Below are 9,544 nucleotides of genomic sequence, written 5' to 3'. Positions count from 1 at the left end.
CACATGTTTGTTGATTTCCCCAATTTTTTTTATTGAGAATTTGTTTGGCATGATGCCTCATAAGGTTAATATTGCTGTATATAGACATATTGTCACGACTTCAACCGAGGCAGGCTCTCCTTCCCGTTCGGGTGGCGCTCGGCGGTCGTCGTCACCGGCCTACTAGCTGCCACTGACTCTTTTTCCTCCCCCTCCTTATGTGTTTATTTGTATCACCTGTGTTCAGTTAGTTGTTAATTAGTGTGGCTTTATTAGTCAGCCAGCCCGTACGCTTCTTTGTGCGGGATTGTTATATTGTAGCTTTTGGATTTCGGGAGTGGATATTGTTATTGTGGACTGGGTTTGTTTCTCGTGTCGTTGGACCGTTGTGTATGACACCCAGTACGTCCGTGTTGGACATTTTGTTTGCCAGTTGGGTATTAAAGACTCAACATATTGAAGCTCTGCTGTTCCTGCGTCTGACTTCGCACCCCCCGACACCCAGGTCGTTACACATATATACATTTTCCTTGTATTTATATTTGTTTTCATTTAGGCTGTTTTGTCATACCATGACGTAACATAATTTGTTATTTGCTTTTATAGTCGTAGCTGATATCTTTTTTCAACCTGTGTACAGAAAATGTTTGACGAATTCAGGTGTACCATGGGGAGCGGAGGTTTGTTGTGAATTCAGGTGTACCATGGGGAGTGGAGGTTTGTTATGAATTCAGGTGTACCATGGGGAGCGGAGGTTTGTTATGAATTCAGGTGTACCATGGGGAGCGGAGGTTTGTTGTGAATTCAGGTGTACCATGGGGAGCGGAAGTTTGTTATGAATTCAGGTGTACCATGGGGAGCGGAGGTTTGTTGTGAATTCAGGTGTACCATGGGGAGCGGAAGTTTGTTATGAATTCAGGTGTACCATGGGGAGCGGAGGTTTGTTGTGAATTCAGGTGTACCATGGGGAGCGGAGGTTAGTTATGAATTCCGGTGTACCATGGGGAGCGGAGGTTTGTTGTGAATTCAGGTGTACCATGGGGAGCGGAGGTTTGTTATGAATTCAGGTGTACCATGGGGAGCGGAAGTTTGTTATGAATTCAGGTGTACCATGGGGAGCGGAGGTTTGTTGTGAATTCAGGTGTACCATGGGGAGCGGAAGTTTGTTATAAATTCAGGTGTACCATGGGGAGCGGAGGTTTGTTGTGAATTCAGGTGTACCATGGGGAGTGGAGGTTTGTTATGAATTCAGGTGTACCATGTGGAGCGGAGGTTTGTTGTGAATTCAGGTGTACCATGGGGAGCGGAAGTTTGTTATGAATTCAGGTGTACCATGGGGAGCGGAAGTTTGTTATGAATTCAGGTGTACAATGGGGAGCGGAGGTTTGTTGTGAATTCAGGTGTACCATGGGGAGCGGAGGTTTGTTATGAATTCAGGTGTACCATGGGGAGCGGAAGTTTGTTATGAATTCAGGTGTACAATGGGGAGCGGAGGTTTGTTGTGAATTCAGGTGTACCATGGGGAGCGGAGGTTTGTTATGAATTCAGGTGTACCATGGGGAGCGGAGGTTTGTTGTGAATTCAGGTGTACCATGGGGAGCGGAAGTTTGTTATGAATTCAGGTGTACCATGGGGAGTGGAGGTTTGTTGTGAATTCAGGTGTACCATGGGGAGCGGAGGTTTGTTGTGAATTCAGGTGTACCATGGGGAGCGGAGGTTTGTTGTGAATTCAGGTGTACCATGGGGAGCGGAGGTTTGTTGTGAATTCAGGTGTACCATGGGGAGCGGAGGTTTGTTGTGAATTCAGGTGTACCATGGGGAGCGGAGGTTTGTTGTGAATTCAGGTGTACCATGGGGAGCGGAGGTTTGTTGTGAATTCAGGTGTACCATGGGGAGCGGAGGTTTGTTGTGAATTCAGGTGTACCATGGGGAGCGGAGGTTTGTTGTGAATTCAGGTGTACCATGGGGAGCGGAGGTTTGTTATGAATTCAGGTGTACCATGGGGAGTGGAGGTTTGTTATGAATTCAGGTGTACCATGGGGAGCGGAGGTTTGTTGTGAATTCAGGTGTACCATGGGGAGCGGAGGTTTGTTATGAATTCAGGTGTACCATGGGGAGCGGAGGTTTGTTGTGAATTCAGGTGTACCATGGGGAGCGGAAGTTTGTTATGAATTCAGGTGTACCATGGGGAGCGGAGGTTTGTTGTGAATTCAGGTGTACCATGGGGAGCGGAGGTTTGTTATGAATTCAGGTGTACCATGGGGAGCGGAAGTTTGTTGTGAATTCAGGTGTACCATGGGGAGCGGAGGTTTGTTGTGAATTCAGGTGTACCATGGGGAGCGGAGGTTTGTTGTGAATTCAGGTGTACCATGGGGAGCGGAGGTTTGTTGTGAATTCAGGTGTACCATGGGGAGCGGAGGTTTGTTGTGAATTCAGGTGTACCATGGGGAGTGGAGGTTTGTTGTGAATTCAGGTGTACCATGGGGAGCGGAGGTTTGTTGTGAATTCAGGTGTACCATGGGGAGCGGAGGTTTGTTGTGAATTCAGGTGTACCATGGGGAGCGGAGGTTTGTTGTGAATTCAGGTGTACCATGGGGAGCGGAGGTTTGTTATGAATTCAGGTGTACCATGGGGAGCGGAGGTTTGTTATGAATTCAGGTGTACCATGGGGAGCGGAGGTTTGTTGTGAATTCAGGTGTACCATGGGGAGCGGAAGTTTGTTATGAATTCAGGTGTACCATGGGGAGCGGAGGTTTGTTGTGAATTCAGGTGTACCATGGGGAGCGGAGGTTTGTTATGAATTCAGGTGTACCATGGGGAGCGGAGGTTTGTTGTGAATTCAGGTGTACCATGGGGAGCGGAAGTTTGTTATGAATTCAGGTGTACCATGGGGAGCGGAGGTTTGTTGTGAATTCAGGTGTACCATGGGGAGCGGAGGTTTGTTGTGAATTCAGGTGTACCATGGGGAGCGGAGGTTTGTTGTGAATTCAGGTGTACCATGGGGAGCGGAAGTTTGTTATGAATTCAGGTGTACCATGGGGAGCGGAGGTTTGTTGTGAATTCAGGTGTACCATGGGGAGCGGAGGTTTGTTGTGAATTCAGGTGTACCATGGGGAGCGGAAGTTTGTTATGAATTCAGGTGTACCATGGGGAGCGGAGGTTTGTTGTGAATTCAGGTGTACCATGGGGAGTGGAGGTTTGTTATGAATTCAGGTGTACCATGGGGAGCGGAGGTTTGTTGTGAATTCAGGTGTACCATGGGGAGCGGAGGTTTGTTATGAATTCAGGTGTACCATGGGGAGCGGAAGTTTGTTGTGAATTCAGGTGTACCATGGGGAGCGGAGGTTTGTTGTGAATTCAGGTGTACCATGGGGAGCGGAGGTTTGTTGTGAATTCAGGTGTACCATGGGGAGCGGAAGTTTGTTATGAATTCAGGTGTACCATGGGGAGCGGAGGTTTGTTGTGAATTCAGGTGTACCATGGGGAGTGGAGGTTTGTTATGAATTCAGGTGTACCATGTGGAGCGGAGGTTTGTTGTGAATTCAGGTGTACCATGGGGAGCGGAGGTTTGTTATGAATTCAGGTGTACCATGGGGAGCGGAAGTTTGTTATGAATTCAGGTGTACCATGGGGAGCGGAAGTTTGTTATGAATTCAGGTGTACAATGGGGAGCAGAGGTTTGTTGTGAATTCAGGTGTACCATGGGGAGCGGAGGTTTGTTGTGAATTCAGGTGTACCATGGGGAGCGGAAGTTTGTTATGAATTCAGGTGTACCATGGGGAGCGGAGGTTTGTTGTGAATTCAGGTGTACCATGGGGAGCGGAGGTTTGTTGTGAATTCAGGTGTACCATGGGGAGCGGAGGTTTGTTGTGAATTCAGGTGTACCATGGGGAGCGGAGGTTTGTTGTGAATTCAGGTGTACCATGGGGAGCGGAGGTTTGTTGTGAATTCAGGTGTACCATGGGGAGCGGAGGTTTGTTGTGAATTCAGGTGTACCATGGGGAGCGGAGGTTTGTTGTGAATTCAGGTGTACCATGGGGAGTGGAGGTTTGTTGTGAATTCAGGTGTACCATGGGGAGCGGAGGTTTGTTGTGAATTCAGGTGTACCATGGGGAGCGGAGGTTTGTTGTGAATTCAGGTGTACCATGGGGAGCGGAGGTTTGTTGTGAATTCAGGTGTACCATGGGGAGCGGAGGTTTGTTATGAATTCAGGTGTACCATGGGGAGCGGAGGTTTGTTATGAATTCAGGTGTACCATGGGGAGCGGAGGTTTGTTGTGAATTCAGGTGTACCATGGGGAGCGGAAGTTTGTTATGAATTCAGGTGTACCATGGGGAGCGGAGGTTTGTTGTGAATTCAGGTGTACCATGGGGAGCGGAGGTTTGTTATGAATTCAGGTGTACCATGGGGAGCGGAAGTTTGTTGTGAATTCAGGTGTACCATGGGGAGCGGAGGTTTGTTGTGAATTCAGGTGTACCATGGGGAGCGGAGGTTTGTTGTGAATTCAGGTGTACCATGGGGAGCGGAAGTTTGTTATGAATTCAGGTGTACCATGGGGAGCGGAGGTTTGTTGTGAATTCAGGTGTACCATGGGGAGCGGAGGTTTGTTATGAATTCAGGTGTACCATGGGGAGCGGAAGTTTGTTATGAATTCAGGTGTACCATGGGGAGCGGAAGTTTGTTATGAATTCAGGTGTACAATGGGGAGCAGAGGTTTGTTGTGAATTCAGGTGTACCATGGGGAGCGGAGGTTTGTTGTGAATTCAGGTGTACCATGGGGAGCGGAAGTTTTTTATGAATTCAGGTGTACCATGGGGAGCGGAGGTTTGTTGTGAATTCAGGTGTACCATGGGGAGCGGAGGTTTGTTGTGAATTCAGGTGTACCATGGGGAGCGGAGGTTTGTTGTGAATTCAGGTGTACCATGGGGAGCGGAGGTTTGTTGTGAATTCAGGTGTACCATGGGGAGCGGAGGTTTGTTGTGAATTCAGGTGTACCATGGGGAGTGGAGGTTTGTTGTGAATTCAGGTGTACCATGGGGAGCGGAGGTTTGTTGTGAATTCAGGTGTACCATGGGGAGCGGAGGTTTGTTGTGAATTCAGGTGTACCATGGGGAGCGGAGGTTTGTTGTGAATTCAGGTGTACCATGGGGAGCGGAGGTTTGTTGTGAATTCAGGTGTACCATGGGGAGCGGAGGTTTGTTATGAATTCAGGTGTACCATGGGGAGCGGAGGTTTGTTGTGAATTCAGGTGTACCATGGGGAGCGGAGGTTTGTTATGAATTCAGGTGTACCATGGGGAGTGGAGGTTTGTTGTGAATTCAGGTGTACCATGGGGAGCGGAGGTTTGTTGTGAATTCAGGTGTACCATGGGGAGCGGAGGTTTGTTGTGAATTCAGGTGTACCATGGGGAGTGGAGGTTTGTTGTAAATTCAGGTGTACCATGGGGAGCGGAGGTTTGTTGTGAATTCAGGTGTACCATGGGGAGCGGAGGTTTGTTGTGAATTCAGGTGTACCATGGGGAGCGGAGGTTTGTTGTGAATTCAAGTGTACCATGGGGAGTGGAGGTTTGTTGTGAATTCAGGTGTACCATGGGGAGCGGAGGTTTGTTGTGAATTCAGGTGTACCATGGGGAGCGGAGGTTTGTTGTGAATTCAGGTGTACCATGGGGAGTGGAGGTTTGTTATGAATTCAGGTGTACCATGGGGAGCGGAGGTTTGTTGTGAATTCAGGTGTACCATGGGGAGCGGAGGTTTGTTGTGAATTCAGGTGTACCATGGGGAGCGGAGGTTTGTTATGAATTCAGGTGTACCATGGGGAGCGGAGGTTTGTTGTGAATTCAGGTGTACCATGGGGAGCGGAGGTTTGTTGTGAATTCAGGTGTACCATGGGGAGCGGAGGTTTGTTGTGAATTCCTAAGCTCTCCCTCATCACTGTACCCTCTATATGAGAGTGGGCTGGCCTTCCTTAGCTTGTCGGAGACCTAGTCATTGGTTACGTCTTCATTGATCAGGCCATACTGAGACAGCTCCCTTTTTACCTGTGTACCTACATTGTCCAGCAGACAAATGACAACAATTGGCTACGCTCACAGGACTGTATCTTGTTGACTGTGCCCGTACAGAGTTTGGTAAAAAAAAAAAAAAAAAACATTCCAGTTTTCTTGCCCTTCCACTTGGAACGAGATACAAAAGGACATTAAATTGCAGGAGCTCGTGTGCTTGAATTAGTTTAAGGCTCGGGTCAAATCTATGGTGGACAATAAAGTGTGTGTGTGTGTGTGTAGGGGGGGGATTCTGTGTGCTTCTATTTTGGCCAGGTCTCTCTTGGAAAATAGTTTTTTAATCTCAACGAGACTAACCTGGTGAAAAGAATACAAATAACATAAATAATGAAATGCAAATGAAATGGGAAGTTGGTCACAAAATATATGTTCACTGATTGTGACTTGTTATTTCTGGTTTCATCCTACTTTTTATGAGATCTTTAAGTGAGTCGTTTAGTTCGATCTGACTATTCCACTTATTTACTACCACACAGAGAGCAGCTTTAGTGGAGGGTTTGCTCTACAGGAAGCCTGAATGTGTCAGATATTCTAATGGAACAGAGCACATGATATATGAGATGCTTCTCGAGTGTGGTTATGGGGATTTACTTCTGCTAGTCTACAAAGTGCGGTTTCCTAACGGAGCTTAGAGAGGAGATCAAACGGAAGAGCTCAAACAACACAGAGCTCACAGCGTACACAACCAACACCCACATATCCATGCTCACATCACACACACACCGACAGACACACTCACACAAATCAACCAAACAGACACATTTAACACAACACTCAAATTCTCCAAATGAACCACTGTTGATCAGATCTAACAGATCCCATTCACTCCAGTGTTCCAGGTGTGCACGCTCCATGTTCATGGTCTTCACTCTGGACCATAATTTGATTAATCAGCTGTGCAGGGCTGGATTGATCTATCCAGTCACTCATTGATACAAAATGGTAGGAAGCAACTATAGACACCTACACTTGAATGTCGTAAGGTCTTTATTCTTGTCAAAATATATTTTTTTAAATACATCCAGTAGACATTATTTCCACTACATGCTTGCAACACAAAGTTAGTGGAAGGCACTTTCCACTGATGCGGGTAAGTAAAGTCTGCCTACACTCATATATGACATGTTTCCGATGAGATCCTCATGATTAGCAACAGAGAGACCTGGCCAATCATCCACCATCATTTACTGTAAGCGTAAGGGGTGCAGGCATCTGCGGCTTAAGGCATGAGAGCCGACTGAAGATAAAGAACCGCAAACTAGCTAGACTCTTTAGTCGCATGACACTACACTTCATAAAACAAACATTTCCTTTGTGTCATAGTGGCTCACAATGAAGTAGCTAGAATCAATGCAAGATATAACTGTATATGTGCTAATACGCTAGCTGCACAAAACATTAAGAACACCTGCTCTTTCCATGTCATAGACTGACCAGGTGAATCCAGGTGAATGATATGATCCCTTATTGACTTCACTTGTTAAATCCATTTCAATCAGTATAGTTGAAGGGAGACAGGTTAAAGAAGGATTTTTAAGCTTTGACATGGATTGTGTGTGTGTGCCATTCAGAGAGTGAATGGGCAAGACAGTGTCCTGTGTGTATCAAGAATGGTCCAACACCCAAAGAACATCCAGCCAACTTGACACTACTGTGGCAAGCATTGGAGTCTACATCGGCCAGCATCCCTGTGGAATGCTTTCGACGCCTTGTAGTCCATAACCCAATGAATTGAGGCTGTTCTAAGTGCAAAAGGGGGTTCAACTCAATATTAGGACGGTGTTTTGTACACTCACTGTATATACAGGCAGCATTAACATTGTGAGGAGGAAGAACTTGGCATCTGCAAGCATTGATACCATTTTACAACAGTTGATCTACACAGCTATGTACAAGTTGTTTTTCAGTACAGCAAACATCTAAAAGTCATTACAAAGATCTTCCTATCTTTATATCTCTATTTTCCAGAGCAACACTATGTTGATCACTATTATCGCTAGTTACAGTAATTCTAAACTATAGTTTTAACTAAATCATAATATCACACATCAAGCTAAAATAAGAAGCTCTTTAAGTCTATGCTAAGCACTACAGAGCCTTCTCCCCTCCTCTTTGATGGCAGGGTGAGCTGAGGCCTGCTGGTCCAGGGCATCAGAGGGGTCCTAGAGAAGAGGTGTGGTCTGGTGAGAGGATAGTCTACCCAGTCCTGTGGGTAGCGTAGATATCTCTGCTGCGGGTTTCCACACTAAGGGGCTGTCAGGGGGAAAATAAAGTCTTTAGGTGACTGATGTAGCTATTTGTTGTTGTTAAACTTGTCTGTGAATCTGACTTAATTAAGTCAGATTCACAGATCAGTTTCCATTGCAACACCCCACTTTATTATGCATCTTTACCAGAAGTATTGTGAATAGCTAGCCTAGACCATCTCCCTAAAATACTGACAGACATTGGCTAACCATGAGATGTGGAATGAAGAATAAGTAGGAGATACGGATGGAATAAAAGCACAAAATACAGATGGAGAGATAGACAAGAGGTAGTGGTCGACAGCCTACCTCATAGTCAGGACTTGGCACCACGGCCTGCTGAGCGGTACGTCGCTAAGGGGAAAACCAAATATAAATGAATAAGTAAACTTTTGCTGTACCGATAAGAAATGATCAATACTATGCCACAGGGAATTTATATTTTTATGATCTGTGAATACTTTGCTGTCGAGTAGTCCTGGGTATGGTCAAATTAAATAGTTGAGAGCACTCCTTACCACCAAGTGCCACTGTTGGCTGATGGATAAGCAGATGGTAACAGCATTACGTTTTTGGGGTACAGCAGGTCCAGACTTCTTCTGGGCCCAGTTATACACAATGAAGATGACCCCTCCTGTCACCAGCAGGTCCCCAACAATAACCCCGGTAACCAGAGTCGCATCCAGCTCAACACAGTTCTCACACACTGCAAAACCAAAACCAATACAGATCGGGTTAGTAGTCAAATTTTGTTAAAACATGGGAAGGGTGTATGAAGGGAAGAAGGAAAAAAAAGATGTGTTAATGGATGTAAATATTTTGGGGGCATTTCTTACCTTTGATGTATAACTGTTAAATTACAGTTGAAGAATTGCAGTAATACGGTCTTTTAACGTTTTCCACAATGTTATTTATGATTCCTTTGCTTTTATCACTCTTATCTAATGTAAATTAGGAGTCATCTTTTTTCTTTAATTCACCCCCGGGACATGTCATAGTTGTAACGATCGTCGTCATATTCCTCCTCCTCGGATGAGTAGGAGCATGGATCAGACCAACACGCAGCGAGGTATGTGGACATAATGATTTATTAGACAAACGACGAAACACGAAATAACACTTTAGAAAACAAAATAACTAAACGAACTAAACAGACCTAAACTTACGAACTTACATGAAACGAAGAACACACGAACAGGAACAGACAAACCGAAACAGTCCCGTGTGGTAACATGTACTGACACGGAAGACAACCAGC

General features: G+C 45.9%; 1 pseudogene; it reads right to left on the bottom strand.

The window, feature by feature from the left end:
• Positions 1–8,202: 8,202 nt before the first annotated feature.
• LOC120029167 lies at positions 8,203–9,282 on the bottom strand (annotated as a pseudogene).
• Positions 9,283–9,544: the final 262 nt, after the last annotated feature.

Source organism: Salvelinus namaycush, chromosome 34 (genome assembly GCF_016432855.1).
Source record: "Salvelinus namaycush isolate Seneca chromosome 34, SaNama_1.0, whole genome shotgun sequence".
NCBI lineage: Eukaryota > Metazoa > Chordata > Actinopteri > Salmoniformes > Salmonidae > Salvelinus > Salvelinus namaycush.
This window is presented reverse-complemented; position numbering and strand designations above follow the sequence as displayed.